This window comes from Euprymna scolopes, chromosome 11, assembly GCF_053919585.1.
Source record: "Euprymna scolopes isolate OS-2025 chromosome 11, ASM5391958v1, whole genome shotgun sequence".
NCBI classification, from domain to species: Eukaryota; Metazoa; Mollusca; class Cephalopoda; order Sepiida; family Sepiolidae; genus Euprymna; species Euprymna scolopes.
The window spans coordinates 103,294,766-103,317,508 of record NC_136492.1 but is presented as its reverse complement, the minus strand read 5'-3'; positions in this window follow the sequence as shown (position 1 = coordinate 103,317,508).

Below are 22,743 nucleotides of genomic sequence, written 5' to 3'. Positions count from 1 at the left end.
CGTCACACACGCGTTTTAGCTACGTATCACAACTTTAAACTTTCTTCACTTTATCGAAATATTTTTTGCCATGTGCTAATATAAAAAAATATTTCAGCTTTCAATTTCATCATGGAGAACGTGTGGCAACAAGCCCACTGAAAAACTCAAATAGCAACTCTCACGCTATTTCAAATCCAGTTTTCCACAATTATGGAAAGGAAAAAGCAACAACAAGCCTCTCCACGACATATCAACCCTTTCCAGCAACACCTCACAGGATATCAACCTTTTTTTATGAACAAACGCGACAACCAACACAAAGATATTCACCAAACACTGTACACGTTTGGATTTCACAACGATTCACCTCATTTCACTTCACTGAAGTTCTCCAGCTAACATGAGTAAGCTGCATCATGCCCACTGATACACTCATCGTGGACGTTCAGACTGTACCGACCCACTGAGTACGCCCGAGCACCTGAACAACGTTGACACCGCTCTCTATGGACGGACAAATTTCCTCACAGACCCACTTGTGACCGTAAGCGTGTAGTCGGTACATTCGCAACCAACGTGAACCAACTTCAACCCACTGTAATGACTCTTGCGCACGCTTCATAGACTCCATGGCAATACAGTCTATGACCGCAACACTTGCACTCAAACTCATAACATCATTCCTGTGACCATTCCACAGTTGTACAAGTTTGAACACTTTTTTTTCTGATATCCTTTAACGTCGTAACTATCTTTTCACCCTGCTACTTAATAAATAAAAAAAATTCTCTCTCGTTCTCTATACAGTGGACACACACGCAAACATATATATGCATGCCTTTTCTCCAATTTTCTTTTCTCTAGCTTCCAGCTAACTAGGAAGGGAGTATTGTGGGAGTTGAAAACTCCCAGCCTAACTCGATTGTCGCCCTTAGAAGAGCGACCTAGCTACGTCACTTCCTGTTCCCCATATTTCTTCCTCTTTCGTCTTTTCAATTCCTCTACCATTAAATGCATCCATCCACCATTACACACATGGGGACGGCTTCATCTCACACAGCAGACCATCCTGTACCCAACAGGCTTAATTAGTTTTATGGAACGCACGCACGCGCGCACACACACACACACACACACACACACACACACACACACACACACACACACACACACACACACACACGTACACAAAGACGCACTCAAACAACAAACACCCACGCATATATGTATGTGCACATGTATGTCTATAGGCACAAACACGTGTGCGCAAGTTTTTGCGGCCTATTAGATTAATAGTACATACACATGCACAAACACACACACACGCAAGTAAACAAAAACAAACACACACGTACATGTATGCATATAAATACAAACACACGCATGCGGAAGTTTATGCGGCCTATTAGTTTAATGGTAAACACACACAGCAACATTTCGGTTTTTTTTAATGTGTAAATACATGTGTAATGCATTGTCCGTGTGTTTAATGCCATTAGTAACAAGCCGGAAGTGTTAAGAGTATGTGATATGCATGAAATTAGTAGCCAGTTAATGGCAACGTAGACGCAAGAAAGTAGGAAAAAGTATAAATTCATGCGGTGAAAAATGGGGTCGTAAGAGGACATTGGAATAAAGGGAAAAATATGAACTACTTCATTTAAAGGTAATGGCGGTAGTGATGAGGTCGCTCCTAGGATGCAATGTACGATTTTATTATGAAGCCTAAATATGCCTGTAATGAAGTTGTAAAGTTACAGGCTTATAGTCTTGACATAATAGATTTGTATGTGGCATCTGTTGTTGCAAACCTACGGTATTTTGGTGCAGAGGGGAAAAACTGCGCTGCTTTTATTATATATAGGGATTAAGTAAAACACAATCAAATAAAAAATACTATTTAAAAACTGAAATCAGTATAATCAATATAAATATTTGCATCTAATAAAAAAGAAAAGAAATATTGCAATTTTACAACTTATCTTCTAGAAGTTTCGATCTCCAATATGTTGCCTCGTGTTGTCAATAATTCCCGGACCAAAACGGATGTCAGTTTGAGAACATGGATTGAGAAAACTATGATGCGATGATTGTAAATTCTAATGCATTTTTGAAAATTACATTTATTTAAAATAAATACACCTATATTACAACACTTTAAAATGTGTAAAGATCATTTGAAATACTTTCTACGTACACACACACATATATATTCATGACTACAATGTCGATGACTACAAATATATATATATATATATATATATATATATATATATATATATATATATATATATATAGTCATCCACATACAGTACTGTTTCGCTGTTTCACAGCTCATCAGTGCGGCTAGACAGACAACTACCTCAAGCCAGGATTGAAACCCGACCGTCTGTACGGCAGTCAAGGCTCCTAATCATTACGCTATTGGTGGCTGCTGAACGAGTAGTGAATTTAACGATGTTTTGACATCGTCCGAAATACCTCCGCTCGATTTGTTTACACAAAGAGCGTCGCTTATATGCGAATAGTAATTCGTGTATCATTTCTCAATATGCTCAACTCAAGGTGAAGAGCATTATAGTCATCCACATACAGTACTGTACAGAAGTCAAGGTTCCTAATCATTACGCTCTTGGCGGCTGTTGAACGAGTAGTGATAAATATAAAATATATACCTGCATATGCATGCACACACATTTGTTTTATGACATTCTTTCTTCTTGTTCCAGTGTGAATCGAAAATTAAATAAAAAATAATCATAGAACATGACATTTGGTGACATTTATTGAATGTGATTCTATCAGTATTTTGCTTAATTGACGACTTTTGAGTGATTATCGAGGTTCCACTATGGCTCAAATGAGACCACTGTTTTGTTTTTCGTTCAAATTATATAGGCTTTACACTACCGCTATTTTTAAGTAAAAAAGAAAACATTTTAAAGTAAGTTAAAACACATACAAAAAAACATCCATGTAGGTAAAAGAGTAACTTTTCTTGCTATTGGTAATATTTATTTGTTGTATATTCATTTTTTTATCCTTTTTTTTTTTTTTTTTTTTTTTACTGTTTCGGAAAACCATTAATTTTTCAGTTGAATATTTATATGTTTTTCAGCGTAGGTGATACATGATGTAAATTAATAAAATATTGCAATTCTTACCTTGTTTTGAATTGTTAAAAACTAAAATTAATATCATGAATAAAAAGTGTGTCCGTGTAAACATCCTGCCTTTCATAAACATTTTCGTTGATTTCTGATTGCTTTTAATCTGCCAATTTGTGGTATCTGCAAGAATAAATGTAGGAAGAATTAGATGGGATAAAATCAACGCCAATAAAAAAAAACGTTTTGGCTATAAATGCGGATTGATATGAATATATATATATATATATATATATATATATATATATATATATATATATATATATATATATATATATATATATATATATATATATATATATGATTGTTGAGCTGGATTAAATCCGACGATATGAAATAAAATGGAGGTGGAAGGACCTGGATACTCAACGTTTCGCCCGATTTATGCGGGCTTCTTCAAGAGGGATGGTCATTGACGAGAGAGTCGGAGGATTGGGGCTATATATAATGATGGGGGAGAGCAGCGTGTTTTCCTTATGTAAATTAGATGTCATATATACATGTATATACATTTTATGAGAGAAGAACTAATTAGAGTAAACTAGTGTAGTGGATTACGTCTAAAAGATAAAATATCGTAGAGATTAAAAATTGTGTTTGGAAATATAGCGGTGATAGATTAAATAAATAAAATGACACGAGATTACGAAAGAATCGTTTTTTTTTTTTTTGTTTTTTTTTTAAATTAGAAATAATTGAATTGGGATAAAATAGCGCAGTAACTTAAAAGATGGTATCTAAAAATAAGAATAGGAGGTGATAAAATGGAGTCTAAAAATAGATAATGATAAAATACAGTAAATAAGTAAAATAAAAATAAAATTAAGTGAAATTACGAAAAAAAAAAAAAAAAATTCGTAATTTCACTTAATTTTATTTTTATTTTACTTATTTACTGTATTTTATCATTATCTATTTTTAGACTCCATTTTATCACCTCCTATTCTTATTTTTAGATACCATCTTTTAAGTTACTGCGCTATTTTATCCCAATTCAATATTTCTAATTTAAAAAAAAAAAAAAAAAAAAACGATTCTTTCGTAATCTCGTGTCATTTTATTTATTTAATCTATCACCGCTATATTTCCAAACACAATTTTTAATCTCTACGATATTTTATCTTTTAGACGTAATCCACTACACTAGTTTACTCTAATTAGTTCTTCTCTCATAAAATGTATATACATGTATATATGACATCTAATTTACATAAGGAAAACACGCTGCTCTCCCCCATCATTATATATAGCCCCAATCCTCCGACTCTCTCGTCAATGACCATCCCTCTTGAAGAAGCCCGCATAAATCGGGCGAAACGTTGAGTATCCAGGTCCTTCCACCTCCATTTTATTTCATATATATATATATATATATATATATATATATATATATATATATATATATAAGGAAAAATAAACGAATGGAAAAAATGCACAATAAAAAAAGTGTTAAAGAGTGAAGAATTTTTTTTTTACAGAAAACAAAGAATCAAAAATGCAAAAAATTAAAAAAATGGATAAAAAAGAGCGAATGAAAGAAATAAGTAAGGAAGAAAATAGTATGAAATTTGAAAGCGAAATCTTTTCGATTTTTTTAAATTGATTCTTTTAAAATAAATATATTAAAGTTATTATTTATAATTGAAAAACAACAACTTTAATATTAATATTTGCAAAGAACTTTAAAGCTAATTCTACCCTATGCGACGAAGGCCATCAACTCCCCATATTTCCTCCTATAACACAGAACACGCTAGGTAACATACAAATATCCGTGCATGAGGTCGCCAAGCTAATCAAGAACCTTGATTCTAGTAAAGCAACTGGCCCTGACGGCATTCCAATTATAGTGTTAAAAAAGTTTCAACCAGAACTTGCTCCCATACTTACGAAACTGTTTAAGCGCTGCCTTAAGGAGAAGTGCTTTCCGACTCCCTGGAAGACCTCATCAGTATGCCCTGTATTTAAGAATTCAGGTGAAAAGTCATCTCCCTCTCAGTACAAACTAATAAGTCTCCTGTGTGTTATGAGTAAGTTGCTGGAATCCATATTAAATAGAGAAATAGTCAACCACCTCAGCAGAAACAACCTTCTTAGTGACACACAATATGGTTTCCGCTCTGCAAGATCTACCGCAGATGTGCTGACGGTTATATCTCACAGGATTAGTGAATCTCTTGACAAAGGCTTCCTTTCTAGGGCAATTGCTCTTGACATATCAAAAGCCTTCGACAAGGTATGGCATAAGGGTCTACTTCACAAGATTTCCAGCTACGGTATAACTGGAAATGTTTTCTCAATCATTAAATCATTTCTGTCCGATAGGCTCATAAGAGTAGTGGTCGATGGACAAAAATCAGAGGCCTGCAGTATTAATGCTGGGTCCCTCAGGGGTCAATCCTGGGCCCAACTCTCTTCCTGATCTACATCAATGACCTCCCTAAACACATACTTAAATCATTCGTTGACATCTATGCTGATGACACGACCATCTACAGCAACACATCAAAGGCTGTAAATGATAAAGTTCTCTCTGATTCTCTCTCCTCTGATCTCGAGCGCGTGGTTCAGTGGGGGAAGACGTGGCTGGTTACCTTTGATGCATCTAAAACCAAACTCCTATCCTTACATCATCAATGCTCTGATCCCCATCTGGCATCAATTGGGATGGATGGCTCTCGTCTGGGAGAGGCCCCGTGTTTTGACAAGCTTCTGGGTTTGACCTTTACTCCTGATCTGAAATGGAACACGTACATCAAGTCTGTTGCCAAGGTCGCTGGAAAGATGGTGGGATCCTTCTACCGCTCCAGAAGATTGTCATTAACTTGGTGAACCCCACTGCATAATCATATCGATGTTTGCTCAAAAATGTACAGGTGATCTCCGTTTGCATTGTATTCTGCAGTCCTGCATGTACTACTTCAGAACTGCGTGAATGAACATGCATTACTGTCATATTTTTGGAGTTTTGTATTGTCTAACTATCGTGATGTTCCTAAGTTTTATGCATTTCCTAATTAGCTTAGTAGCCTCTGTCTATTGTTAACGGTTTTTATAACCATGACTTGATACTTTTTCTTTATTTTTATTACATTTTCACCCCAAACAAGGCACATTGCCACTTTGGTGTAGGGGGCTACTATCAGGGGCAGCAACTACTGGGGCACTATGTAGGGATTTGGGCAGCAAGATGTCGGTTCACGTTGCACTTGAACTTCTGTATGTCAGTACAGTTAGGGAAGCAGGAACCTGGAATGGAATTCCAGAGTCTAGCGTTTCTGGGGAAGAAACTACTGGAGTAGAAAGATCTTTTACATCTAGGGATCTCTACTGTGTGGGGTGGGATTTAGCTGCCTGTCAGGTTTGTCGAGGGTGTCTACGTCGTGGGGGCACAAGTGTCTGCAGTTCGCCAGAGCATTCACCATTAAAATACTTGTAGAACAAGCAGAGAGATGCAACGTTTCGTCGATGGGACAAATGCTGAAGCTTAAAAACAAAAAAATATGTAAATTTCTGCCACGCTTTCTCTACATAGCAATCGGGGCATAAATTGAATCGAATGGTTTTATTTATCAAGTGTGGGGGTTAAAATAAAATTTACCTTTTTATTAAAAATCATGACAAATCATATTTTTTTTCAGGTCGTAAGACCCAAAATCCTCACCTTCTGATTATACTTAAGTACTTACTGAAGTCCGCTGATGTCACAACTGGGTTATCAGCTACTAAACGAGTGCTTTCACTGAAGAAGTTCCTTGTAGCTCAGGAAACTTGAAGTAAAAAATTAACCAGCAATAGAAACACGAGTCACTAAATAGTGTCATTTTTTGTTGTTTTAATTGTGTAAGTTTCAAATTGAAAATAAAACGATGTCTTATTTAGACTGTGTTGACAGTTCAAAATATTTCAGCCTGAAGTTTGTTCAAGATCAACAGAGATGCGTTTATGGAATTCTTATTATAAAATAGGTGCTCAAGTTTTCATACTCAATTTCTTAATTGTTTTTGTTTGTTTGTTTTTTTATTCTAGTTCAGTTCATAGTTGAAAGTGTGTCTTGTATAATCACTTTTGGTTGTCAAAAGCAGAGATCAAAGGAAACAATAATTATTTCCATTGTACTTGAAAGAGTAAAAAAAAATGTTTCAAATTCATAAACAATTCAAAATTGGTGAACTGCAGACCAAAACATTTTAAAGTTTAAAAATAAATAAAAGAAAACAGAAATAATATAAAATGAAATAAAATCATGAAATCAATGAAATAAAAGAGTTTGATTTTTCTCCAATTCCTAAATTAAAATTTGGTTGATCTATTTTAATAAATAATTAAACTAAATATTTTTGTTCAAAATTGTTTAGAAGTAAATATTAAAATGATTTTAGAATAAGATAACTTTGTATTTATTGAATTTCCGATGCAAGTCAATCTAAATAAAAAAAATACTGAAAAATCTGTATGATGTACATACCTGTCACAGAACGAAAATGCCATATTCCAAAAATCATATATATTGATCAAGTACTTTTTATAAAGAAAATCATTTTTAAGCGATTTTAAGCAATTAATGTGAAATTGTTAGCATTACAAGGTTAATTTTTCAAAGTTTTATTGCTGTAGAGTTATTTGCGCTTGTTTTTTATTTTAAGATGGTGATGTGAGACAGTGCCTTTTTGCTTTTGCTTACTCATAAAATTTGTTTTTTTAATTAAAAATAAAATTAATTGGACAATTTATATGATTTTTGGAATACGACAGATTCGTTTCGTGACGGGCACATACAGCATAAAGATTATTTTGTCTTTTTTTGTGTGTTTTTTTAATTAGGTTAAATTCTGGACAAGAACCGAAATTTCTTCAGAAATATTTAATTTTTTGTAATGTTTGCAACTTACTAAATCTGAAATAATGTTTTAAAACCATTTACACCAAAAACAATCCAACTTGTAGTTTTCTGATTTTAAAGTGTAAACAAAAACGCCAAGTGCATTAAAAAAGTAAATATTTTCACATAGAGAAAATAAGGAAGAATTAAAGATCATTAACTAGATTCTGATTTGCATCATCTAATTGCATTAATTACTAGTTTTTATTTATTTAATTATTTATTCAAAATTACGAAAAAGCAAGAAATTATTTCGGTTTCAATCAAATTTCGAGCATTTAATTAAGTCAATTAAGTTATTTTTTAGTAATTAACTTCGAAGGAGTATTTAGTCATTTAAGTCCTCTTTAACCCACTTGTTCCAATTTTCTCAGAAAAAGTTTTCATTATATTTGTATTTATTTATTTTTTTTAATCCTGTAAAATATACCATTCTTAAAGACAAAGTATGTATAAAACTAAAAAAGATAATAAAATTCTTAGTAAAGAAGATTTTTAAAATGAATGAAACAAAATGGATGAAGCACTAAGCAATGATTATATAGAGTGTATAACTATTTGCGATCGTTTTACAAGTAGTAATATCTTTAGCAAATCGCCCTACACCTGTTTTTTAAAACAAAATTAACCAAACTTTAAATGAAGTTTGGAAATAAGTTAGAAAATGTTTACAAAAGTAAACAAATGTCCTGGGGCTGAAAAGTAAAAAATATAAACATAAATGATTTCCAATTAAATTCTTAAAAGTCATACATGCAGCGCAGAGGTTTGGTTATACTCGAAGCCGACTACTTGATTGTATCCCTTAATGACTCAAGTATATGTCCTAATATTAATGTTGAGACAATTAATTAGAATCAGAACTGAGAATCAGAAAAATCAGAAGATTTTGGAACAATGAAATTGGTATGGAAAAAAAAAATTGATCATATTTTTCAATGTTAAAAACGATTCTTTCTTTTTTTTTTTTTTGCTTAAAACCTAATTTTCCATTGTTGACAATAATTATGAGATGATAAATACTTTCGCTGAACGAAAAGCGCTTCGGGTGTATTTTAACGATCTTGTTTTTAATCGACTTATTTATTTTATTGAATTGTACATGTGTTACAACTTTTAACTTTTAACTTGCCCCATTTTTATTTCCTTTTCCTCACCCCGTTTTCCATCTTATTTTAGTTGATTGAATTTACGCGATGGTTCACTTCTTTATAATATATATATATATATATATATATATATATATATATATATATATATATATATATATATATATATATATATATATATGTGTGTGTGTGTGTGTGTGTGTGTGTGTGTGTGTGTGTGTGTGTGTGTGTGTGTGTGTGTAGCCTAGAAATTGAAAAAAATACAACAAATAATTTTTACTAACCACATTAAAATTTAATTTTCTACTGCATAATTCTAAAATTCTGAAACTTTAAGTTTTGTTATTTTGAAATTTGTTTTATGCTTTCACTTTGTTGAAGGTAGAAGTCTTAAGTAATTTTATTTATCTAATATATATATATATATATATATATATATAATATATATATATATATATATATATATATATATATATATATATATATATATATATATATATATATATATATATATATATATATAATATATATATATATATATATATATATATATATATATGTAAATTTAGTTCGTTAAAAGTGAATAAAACCATATTTCTACGTTACCAATTTATTTGAAATTTTCAGACAACCCATCTTTAGAGTCGAGCGATGTTTTTATGTCATTAAAATAAATTTACCTCGCGAATTATTAAACATTAAATAAAATATAAATATTTTTCGAAAGTCGTTTCTGTGAGACTTGCCCGGTTTTATTTCTGGTAACTTCCATTTCAACTACTCTCGAATTACCAGATAAGTAAAAAACACCCAAAAAACTTGCTCATGCAGAGAGTGATCCGTGCTGAAATAATAACGTTATTATTTAAAAAGCCATTCTTAACATGGGGAAGGGAGGGTGTTTTGTACCTATTCTGTACTTTAACCTTACAATTGAATAAAAACATATGATAAAACTTTAATTAAACGTGGAAATACGATTTTAAAAAAATAGCGCAGATCACTCTCTGCATTAGCACACACACAAAAAAATAATAATAATCCCATATTTTAAAAATTTAAATTCATTTATGTACTTACCAATTTTTTAATTTTAAATTCCTTTATTTATGTTAAGGCTTTTCACTCATGAAACATTACGTTTTAATTGTTTAGTTTCTTTTCACGGCATTGTTTACATAAAAAAAGTTTGTTTTAACTTTTTCTAAACTGTTTCATTTTTACGACATGCCTCAACGTATTATAAACACTCTAACCTCCCCATGTTAAAAAAACGCCCTTCCATAAACCTTGAAAGCCGTTCTTAATATGGGGAGGTTGGGGGTGTTCATTCCGAAAGCCGTTTTAACATGGGGAAGTTAGGGTGTTTATAATATGCTGGGGCGAGTCGTAAAATTAACGAAGTTGTTATCTATTATTTATTGCAACAATTGCGTGAAATTTGTTTATTTGACAAAAAAAATTACATTTTGGTACTCCTTGGGCGTTGAGTTCCATGGCGACCAGCAGAAAATTAATAGTCGCTCCCTTAGTCCCCCACCCCACCCCGCACGTAACATATTTTATTTACTGACGTTGCCGTAACTAAACGATTATTTGTCACATTTACAAACATTTATTTATTTATTTATTTATTCATTTATTTATTTATTTATTTTGAAAAAAGTTTTACTTTTATGAATATTAAAAGAAAAATGGGTACTCATGCAGAGAGTGATCCATGCTGAAATAATAACGTTATTATTTAAAAAGCCATTCTTAACATGGGGAGGGGAGGATGTTTTGTACCTATTCTGTACTTTAACCTTGCAATTGAATAAAAAAAAACATATCATAAAACTTTAATTAAACGTGGAAATACGATTTAAAAACTAGCGCGGATCACTCTCTGCATTAGCACCGAAAAATGTTACTAAACATTTATTAATAATTTCTCACTTTTACAAACATTTGATTTTAAATTTCTTTTTAAATGACGACTTTTATCGACTTTTTTTTAAATATCCCCCCCAAATGGTGTTTATTCCGAAATCCGTTATTAACATGGAGGGGTTGAGGGTGCTTATTTTGAAAGCCGTTCTTAACATTTGTGGAGGTGGACTTAATGTAAAAAACTAAATAAATTTAAAAAAAACTAAATCATTTACTGATAACTTCTCACTTTTACAAATATTTTTTAATTTACAAGCGCGGATGAACAAATTGTTGAATAGTGCGAAAACAAAACGTTTTTGTAATAAACTTCGGGATAATGTTTTGGGTAAATATTTACATTTAGGTGCACCTCCACAATTTTCTTTTTTAAATGACGACTTTTATTGATAAATAAATTTACTTCTCCGCAACTTTTATTGATAAATAAATCTACTTCTCTGCAACGGGCACTGAACCCCTCCCCTTTTTTTAATAGTATTTTTGGGTGGGTATGCTGACAATAAATATCAGTTAAATTTTGCAAATAGCCCCCCCCTCCAAAAGTGGTGTTTATTCCGGAAGCTGTTCTTAAAATGAGGAGGTTGGGGGGGGGGTGATTATAAGTTGGACCTAATCTAAAAAAACAAAACAAAAAAAAAAACAAGTTTTTTATGCGCACATAAGCAACTATTTTTTTAACTTTTTTTTTTTTTACTTTTTTATTTAAAAATTAGTAAATTTGAATGAATAGAATAATAAATCATTTATCATTAATATGTGTTTTTGGTTTTGTGTTGAATGAAACTTTTTTTTTTCATTACAACAATAATGAACCAATTTAAATCTTCCGGCATGCGTTTAAGGGTTACGAAATTATCAATAAATCGTTTAGTTACTGAGCCAACGTCAGTAAATAAAAAAAAATGTTACGTGCGCATGCATTAGCCTTGACTAGGGGGGGTCTAAGGGAGCGACCATTAAATAATTATGCTGGTCGCCATTGAACTCAACGCCCGAGGAGTACCTAAAGTGGCACTTATGCACTTATGTTATCGTGCTATTTTTTAAAATAGTATTTTCATGTTAAATTCAAATTTTACAATATGTTTTTCTTTTATTAATTTGTTAAGTGAAAGTACAGATAACCCGGTCGGTTTCTAATGTGAGGAAAATCTAGCCCCCCCCCCCAAAAAAAAGGGGTACTCTGGATAATAACAAAGCATTAAAATTGCCTCAGTCTCGAAAGATTTCTTCTCTACTGAACGAGGAAACAAACGGTGAAGTGTAGTTCACCTTCTGTTTCTCTCCCCCTCTCTCTTCCTCTTAATATCTCTCTCTATCCATCTCTCCCTTTCCCTCTTTCAATCTATCTTTCTCTCTATATCACCCTCTCCATCTCTCTTTGAGCCCCTTTCTCTCTCTAACTCCCTCTATCTCTCTCCTTTCCTCTGTCTCATCCCTCTCTGTTTCTAACTCCCCCCCTCTCTCTCTGTTTATCTATCAATCCCTTTATCTCTCTATCTCCTTCTCTTTCTCTATTTTCCTCTCACTTTCTCTTTTCTATCTATATATCTTCCTCTCTATCTGTCCATCTCTAATCCCTCATCCTATTTTAGTCTCCTAAATTAATTACAGTGAATAAGGCATTGTCAAAACATGGATAAATCCTATTTTAGTCACCTAATTTACTGACTGTGAGAATAGAAGTTATTTGGAAATTACTGCTACCTTGAACAGCACCAGAAGTAACTGGTAAAACCTTTCTAATTAAATTGATTTTGGCAGTCATTTGGTAACAAAATGACATAGCCTTAGCCCTTGCTGCATGAGGAATGCCTGCGACCTTGCTGCCAAGTAGAAGAATTATTTATTCTACTTTAAAACATTCAATTTTTCAAAAATCTCATCTTCGACATCTCCAAAACATCCAATATGGGGAAAAATATTGCAGAAGTGCAAACTTATTGTTTAGGATGAATGCACAATGGTACGCAAAAAATCACTTCAGGCTCTTGGTTGATCTTTGCAAGATTTGCGTGGCAATGTCAGACCATGGGAATGCAGTAATATTGCTTGCAGGAGATTTCAGACAAATGTTACCTGTTATTCTTCAATCAACACCAGCAGATAAAATAAATGCTTGCCTCAAATATTCTACTTTTTTGTTCTATGTGAAGCTATTAAACTTAACTCAAAATATGCATATCCAGTTGCAGACTGTTTGATCTGCACAAAAACTTTTGCATCACTTGTGGGAAATTGGGTACGAAAAAGTGCCAGCTGATCAGAGTTAAGGGCAAAATTCTTTGACTTTTAACTTCTGTAATTTCTGTAATTTTATTTCATCAAAAGAATAGTTAGTTTAAATTGTTTTTGCAGATATTCAAATTATAAGAATTCCATTTGACTGAGTGAATGAGCTATTCTTGCAGGTCAAAACAAAGATGCCCATGAACTTAACGCTATTATTCAATGTAAAATTACAAGTGAGGTAGTCAAATACAAATCCATCGACACTGTTGTGAAAGTAGATAAAGTGGTTAATTATCCAACGGCTATATTTGCCAGGGATGCCACCGCATGTATTGCAACTGAAATTTGGTGTACTAATCATCATGTTGTGAAATATAAACCAATCCAAGCTTTGCAATGGCACATAGCTTGCAGTAAGAAAAAATTAACAAACAATATCATAGAAACAACAATCTTAACAGGACCTTTCACAGATGAATATATCTTCATTCCATGCATTCCTATGATTCCACCGGATACATCATTACATTTTAGGAAATTGCACTTTCCAATTTTATTGTCATATGCAATAACCATCAATAAAGCACAGGGAACAATCTTTACAATTGTGGGCCTTACAGTTACACACTGACTGTTTTTTCACATGGACAATTTATGTTACGTATTCAAGAGTCACCAAACCGGAAAATCTCTATATCAGCTAAGAAAATGGAACAACAAAAACTGTGTACCCATGCAAAATGGAAAATTAAACCTATAAGAAACATGCTTTTTCTCATTTTGGAACTTTTTCCATTGCGCCAATTTGAGCCACAGCAACGCGTGGCAGGGTACAGCGAGTATATATATATATATATATATATATATATATATATATATATATATATATATATATATATATATATATATATTCATAAATAATTCTGCACTATGAAACAGGTACTGTCAAGAATTGTGCATGCCAGCGTACTAGAAAATAACAGTAAGATGGTTAACATCTTGAAAATTAGAATATAGACTTTTGTAATTTATTTTTATATAGTGTATATATAGCCTGTAGTTACATTAAGCTTCATAAATTAAAGATTGGTATAAATAAAAAGTGAAATATAATTGAATAAACATATTTCCCCATATATATATGGCAATTAAGTTACACAGAATAACTTTCTATCACATATATATGTATATATATATATATATATATATATATATATATATATATGTCTACACTTACTACTGATTCAAACTAGTGTAGCTACTCTTATAAACATTATTTGATTTTTCTTTCTTACAACACGAAGTCTACGTCATGCCATCGGAAAATGAAAAGGAAAAAGAAAAAACATTATGAAGAGAAGGAGTTATTCACATCTTCTGAAAATATTATTTCATAAGTTTAAATGTGAACATTAAAAAAAAACAAGTAATGCTCTATAACCTTTTATAAAAAGAAAATTCATTTTTTTAATTATTTTTTTATTTTCTGAAAATTTTGGTTGCATCCACTCTAATCATAGAATAAAACTTTGTAATTTCGTTTTTTATTTTATTGGTGCTCTTACGTTCGGGCGTGGTGGTCTGTGCGAGAGGAAAAAAATGCACATCGGCTTTTATTGACAATTATATCAAAGCCAGATGCGATGTTACATGCATGGTTGGCGGTAAAAAAATTGAATAAAAAGAGTTAGTCTCATCAAGGAAAATTTAGATTTTCGAAATTTTAAATCAAAATAAATTTTATTCATTTTGAAAAAAAAACACATTATTATGATTTTCTAAAAAAAAAATAATTTTATTATATTATTAAGTAATTAATTTTATTTATTTTGAATAACACATTGTTATGGCTTTCTGAAAAAATATAATATTATTATATTCTTAAGTAATTAATTTTATTTATTTTGAAAACACATTATTATGGTTTTCTGAAAAAATATAATTTTATTATATTCTTGAGTAAATAATTTTATTTATTTTGAAAACACATTGTAATGGTTTTCTAAAAAAATATAATTTTATTATATTCTTAAGTAATTATTTTATTTTATTCTGAGTATTGCCTATACTTATACTTGAACTGTCAGTGTATAGAAAAATGTCATTTAAAATTTATTTCTATGTGAAATATGGGTTAAACAGTTTAAGAGAAGGTCACTGCAAATTATTCTGTAAGTAATTTGCAAAAAAAAAAATCATGTAAAAACACAATGATAGGTGCTTGAAACAGATCTGACACTTAATCCATACTAGTTTGTCGCCGGCGTTGCCCGGTCGTACAATATGCTTACACATGATATTTTCAATTATGCAGATTGCGTATGGATTATTATAGAATCAATCCTCAATTGATTATTATATATTACGAGAAATAATTAGCTCAGTGGACTAATTTATAAAAAAAAATAGTAATAATAATAATAATAATGATAATGTCGTTCATCAAATTCCGTTTGTGTTTGTTTACAATATCACGTCAGCTGATATTTGGGCTGGACGATCTTAAACATAGTCTTTCTTCTCTTTTATCTATAAGAGAAGAAAGATTATTTTAAAAATGGGCTTTTTTCGATTTTTTAAACTTATTGGATGAATTGCTGCACAAAACATATCTAAGAACACTACCAGATATATAAATTACCTTTGTGTGAATTTTGCTTTTTTATGCGCTTTCCATTTTCATTAATTGACTGGTCTTGAATAAAACCAGAGGTCTCTTGTTATCCGACGATGTCTTTTAAAATCGAAACAGTAAACTTATTGCAGTGACTTGTGGTAATTTTGTTTACGCAAACTGAATAAAATAATATCTTGCAGTTTTTAATTGAGGACTATCAATTGAAATTCAATGGTTTTTACTTTTGGATATTTTTAACCTAGACTATGTGTGTGTGTGTGTGTGTGTGTGTGTGTGTGTGTGTGTGTGTGTGTGTGTGTGTGTGTGTGTGTGTGTGTGTGCCTTATTTGTATCTTAATCTTCATAAAGGAGTACAAAAAGGGCGTATAACTCTTCTGTTTGATAAATTACCTTTATTATCAATTCCATCTATCCATAGCCCTTGAGCCCCTGGAGGGACATAGGCCATCTACAATTTTTTTTATAGATGTTTTTGTAGCGAGTTCTTTTTACAGGGTGAGGGTGCTGGCCCCACGCCCAACCTTACCAACGTGATTGTGCCATACTTTATTATTAATTAGCAGTTTTTTTTATTAATTTAGAAAATGTTTATAACTATTTGTGGTTGGAATAAAGCAAAAAAATATTTGGTTTTCATTTTCTAATTACAATCCAAACATCAAAAAAACTTACCCAAAATTTTAACCACCTATCCAGTTTTTTGCTCCTTTTCGTTATATTCGTCGGTTGTGCCTGAAAAACATTAAAAAAACTAACTTCGTAAATAATAGCCAGTAAAATATCAAAATAAACCCAATAACAAAAGATATTATTTGCAAATGGTGAAAATAAATTTGAAAATGTTTTCAGTGATTCCAAAATTTTTAATAGACTTTATACACTCATAAATTAAATTTAGGTATATGTATATGCTTACATATTTGTGCAATTAAAAAGAAAAGGAAAAAAAGACTCGACGATTCGTCTGTTTGTTAAAAAAAATTGTAGGGTTGAATATAATTATGTTTTTCAGCTGTTTTCTAATGTGAAGTATATCCTTTCAGTTCCCAGTTAGTGTTAGGTAATCAGGGCAGAAATATGGATCATTTCTTTCATCTTTTCTTTGTAGTTGTTTCATTCATAAATTAGTTTGTAAGTTGTTTTTAATTGTGAGATATTATACTTTGGTTTCCAGATAATGCCGGGTTATCAGGAGAGAATACGCACTGTTTCAGGCCCAGCCATTCAACGGCTTTTTTGCATATCACTCCCCCTCCCCCTTCACTGATGTGAGCCCATTATTTGAATTGCATTTGACTGAACTGTTCAATATAGTCAAAACTAGACGTTTAATTTCAGCGTCTCCCACCTAGATAATATATTTGTATGGACATAACCAATCGAAACTGCAAGGCGTAAGGAGGGGTAAGGTAGGCTTTATTTTATTTAGTTTTATGCAAAGGGAGTATAAATGAGGTTATTTTACTAGGGTGTCACGGTTTATCAAGGTCCAAGAGCCACTCGAAGATAAGGGTGTCAGGTAGATTGTGAGACAACGCAAAGATGATTGAGTAGAGGTTGATTATTTAAGAGGACGACTTAAAAGAACTTATTTGAAAACAACCATGTTATAGACAGCTAGGAAGCAGCCCCGTAGTATTATAGAAAACCTTCGTCAAAAATTCAGATGCTCCTGATTTTATTTAAATTTTCACAGTATGCATTAGACATCAATCAATAAATATTCTCCAAATTTCAGTTTCTTTGGAGCATTTTAAAAACTCCTATTAGAAAATTCAAATAATTTAAATTTCAGGGTTTTTTTTTTGTTTTTGAATATTGATAATTTTTATTATTTGGACTACTCGTGAAGGGTTCAATCCAAGTACGGACGATACTAAGAATACAATTTTGAATTACTACCCGGTCATTGCTTTAGTGACAATATTGAGTGGTTGAGGTCCAAAACCGATAGTCATATGGGAGTGGGGGTAAGTGGAAAGCCGACAGGAAAATGACTATATTTTGCAGAGTTCATCAGTTAATCCCAGCTTAAAGATCGAAACCAGATTTTGTTGTGATTATCCTGGTCATAGTTGTGCCTAGATGATACCAGTTTCTCATCATCTGCAAAGAAGAAACAGAAATGAATGGAGAACAAATCCTTGAAGCACTCCACTACACTCATTTGTCTCCAAGTTTCTAATTATTATTATTATTATTATTGTTTTAAAGACTACTTAAAATTATCGTTAAGCTCCTATGTTTTACATGTGCATATACCAAATCGTCTCTTTATTATCATCGGCTTTCATCGAGGTCACAAAGGGACGTTAAGTGAGAGCATCAACATCTTACACTTTTTTTTAAAAAAGTATATGCGAAATTGATTCATGAGTGACCTCTATGACGAATGCTTGACAGACTACTTATTACTGTAGTCTCATAACTTCATGATATCGGGCATTGTTATCTCTAATCATCCGCAGGTATCAGGAAACGGTGATGCGGTGGGGGCAAGCCAAATACTCTCCCACGCACAATTAGTGTACTTAATCCGACTCTTCTCCCTAAACTTTTCCCTATTTATTTATTTATTTAAATCACACACTAAGATTTTTCTGCCTTAATTCACATTCAAGGAACTCCTTCTTTAATATTACAGGGTTGCATTTGAAAGTTAATGTTTACCTTTAGTTTAGGTGCACAAATGAACCATAATACTTGGCGTTAAACTTTAATTCAAATAAGATATTACTTTTTAGTCATCAATTTAGAGGTTTGAAAATGGCTTTGAAATTTTAAAGGTTTATCAAGTGAGCACATTCAGCCGATTTGTTTATCTATTATGCTAATGTATTTTATATTTGTACGTACATTATCACCTTTTTACACATATTTATTAAAAAAAAAAAGTGGCAAAAACTGTGATTTGCCATTAATCTGATGTCACTAAGGATCCGATTTCACACATTTCAAAATAAATTGTTCCAAAATCAAATTATATTGTCACGACGACTAAAACGGTATAATTTTAAATTAATACATTTCAAAAAGTGGGATTTATTTTATTGAATTGAAGATTATTTAGCTATAAGAAGACAGAGAATATTTATTGTTAGAAAAGAATTAAATCATTACAATTATGAATAAATAGACAGATAACATATCCTCCTGTATGTAGGAGGACGTCGACACCTCCCTGCAAGAGTTGCAAAATCCTAACATCGTCATCTCCCCTAACGGGGATATACATGTGACTGGGGACCGCTTGTGAATTTCATACTCCCATGGAACCTCCTCCTTTGGAGGAAGCCGATTAAACCCAAAGAGTTAGTGCCGTTTCCATTTCGTGGCGGGAAGATGTGACACAAGGGTCCAAAAGTGGGATAGAACAGCCAGTGCCCCAAAGGAGGAACATTCTGGTCTGCAGAAAATACCTAGGCAGTCTCGCCGGCATTCCCTGGTAGAGGCGCTTTAGGCGATCAGCAATAAACTAGCCCTTTCACAGAGGACTAGCAACACACCGCAGCTGCTTTGTTCGCTTTCGTTTCTTGACTTAATGTAATGTTACACATGTTTACACACATATACTCAACACATTGTAACGGAATATGTTCCAACGAACATAGGACAAGTAATAACTTGACTCCCCTTTTTTGTAACAACGACACTTTTTTTTTTTTTTTACATGGGGTTCACCACTTATCAAGGCCCGAAGGCCACTCTGGGATAAGGGTTATTGCATGTACAGTAATCAATGAGATAGTATTGTAGTAATCATTAGTATTGGGTGTTTAGATACAGTGTCTTACTTAAGGGGGCGGTTTGTCAGAAGTTTGTTTATGTTGGTCTTGAAGACGTCCAAGTTGTAGTCAGGTGGAAAACAGGCAAGCGGCAGAGAGTTCCACTGGTGTGCAGTTCTAAGAAAGAAGCTTTGCTCATGGAATCTACGTTTGGATTTAGGCACAGATAAAGAGTAGGGAAATTTATTGACAGTGGTTTCAGCCACACTCCTGCCACACGTGACTTCTCGTTACGACTGTGACGTCACCCACATCTCTAAGGGCTCTCGAACGTCAGCCATGTCTCTAGCATAATCTCTAATGTGATCGTCCATTCTAACATGCTCTTTCCCTCTTTTATAGTCTCTTTCTTTACTGGTGATGTCATTTCGCATGCATTTGCATATGTCCGTGCTCTGTTACATTAAGCCAAAAAAAAAATCAAGGTTTTGAATAACAATTTTGTCAAAGGGACTTACCCATTCATTCGTAATGGACTCTTCTAATCATTATAAAAACCCTGAGTCTAATACTCTCGTGGGGAATTATCACAACCCTAATGTCAAAAGGTTCAACAATCAGTCTAACAGAAACTAGACCATTTCAGTGACCTTTTTGCTATTCTACTGATACAAATGTTCTTGGTAATCCTAAGAGGTCCTCCCTCCCAGGCCTTGCCTCCTGGCTTTTGGGAGGAGCAAGTTTATCACCTGTTGCTCTCACCAGAAAATGCCAACGAGACTACTCAGACTTATTTTTGCAGGGCGGAAGTGCTCTCCCTCTTGGAGCGCTGGTCTGTTTTCCTACTTTCCGACCTTGTGTCACATCTCACAGTAGGTGAGAGGTAAATAATGGAATTATTGCAAGCAATGCAAGACTGTCTAACTTAACAGCCGGAAAATACTGACAACCTTTTCTTTGTATTCACTTTCTTTTACAATATATTCTTTTCTACTTAAACCCATAGTTTGATATTTTCTCTATAACCCTTTTCTCAACAAATTTTAAATACAAGTGATCAACATAGATTCTTTTTTTTTTTACTACCGAATCATCGATTATCAAGGTCCAAAAGCCATTTGAGAATGAGGGTTAATTAATTTTTCAGACAAACAGTGAGATTTAGTAATGATGTTTGTAACTGTTTAGAATTTGATTATTTATAAGAATTTGTTTACATTGGACTTGAAAACAACCATATCATAGTCAGCTAGGAAGCAGACCTGGAGTATTGTGTTCCACAAACGAGTAGTTCTAGGAAAGAAGTTCCATTTAGTTTTGGGTACATAGAAGGAGAAAAGAAAATTATTGACAGTGGTTGTAGCTAGACAAGTTTTTTGTTGTGAATGTAGATGAAACCATAACCGAATTCCTACCATTAAAAATAAAAATCAATAATGCTTTCATATTAGTAAACCTTTCTCTAATACTTAATACTAGTAGGGATACACGACGTTGTCCGGGATTGAATGAGAATGAACAAATGTTCCATTCCCCCATACTTTTATTGGCATCGAAATTGGTGCAATCGCCTGTTTTTGATCAAATCGAGTGATTGTCTAATTAATGACCTTCCGTCACAGTGTACTGGGAGGAAACTTCACATGTTTGCGTAGCAGTGACTTAATCCACAATACATTATAGTCTACATTTCACTGTAGAGAACCTACTGTTGATTTTATAAAATTATCTGTAAATAATGACTTCATTCAAAGTTTAAAATGCAAAAGTCAAGTATCATAGTTCAATTGTGCTCCAAACAGAAACATTCATTTCGAACACGACCCTATTTTATCAAAGAACCAACTGTTGATTTTATGAAATTTTTACATTATCACTTGAATTAAAATTAAACGTATAAAAGTCAAGTATCATGGTTCAATTGTGCTCTAAAAAGAAACATTTATTTCCAATGCGCCACTATCTTATAAAAGAGTATGCAGTTGATTTTATTTCTGCTTGTGTAATGATAAAAACTTCTCAAATGCACTTGTGATGTTAGGTTCTATAAAAGTGTTAACTTTGGTCAAAATCGGACCTCCTTTTATAATCAAATTTTTTTTCGATTATCGATTTTGATACTTATCAGAAAAATTCTGATACAAAATCTACCTAAGAAGACTCCCAGACAAATCAAGTACCTTCGTGTAAAATTTAAAAAGAATCGACCCAGCCGTTTCCGACTCCATAGGGAACGAACACACACACACACACACACACACACACACACACACACACACACACACACAGTTCGTTTTATACAATAGTAGATATTTATCGATAATGAGAAAAAATGATCGTTTCAGCTTAACCCATTGTATGTTGCCAAATGTTGGTTTTCTGAATAAAGTTGAGTTGAAACTTTCTAAGAACAAATTTTTAAGTGCAATTTCTTACTCCTAGATTTTCTTAAGACTAATATATCTTTATTATTTTACAATTTTTGTTGTTTATAATTTTTTTAAATTAAAAAAAGTTCTTTTATTGTTTATATACTAACAAGTCATCACTTACCAAGGTCAAAAGCCATTCGAGGTTAAAGATTGGTAAGATTGTCAATTGAATGATAAACAGCATTATAAGGGGTAGAAATAATGGCTGTCAAGGACAGAATGTGATTACTGAACATGAGAGTTCGACAAGTATTTGTTTACATTAGATCTGAAAATGATTATACTGTAGTCAAGAGGGAAGTAGGCCCGTGGTATAGTGTTCCACAGATGAAAAGTTCTCTGCTCATGAAAGTTCCGTTTGGATTTGAGTGCACAGATGAAGATAGAGGTTATTTGCAGTGATGATAGATAAATGTTCTCGCTGTGAATGTCTTACAAGGATGAACCAGAGATTTGGAGTTCAGTCGAGCACGAATAAAAAAATAATGATAGAGTTTCCACATTTTGGTTGCTGTTATCACAAATTTTGGGCCATTTAGCACTACGCTTTTCTTGAGGAGCCTTTTGTCGAACTTAGGAACCATTTTGAACAAAGCCGTTTATTGGATAAATAGACACATAAACTTATTTTATTTATCTCC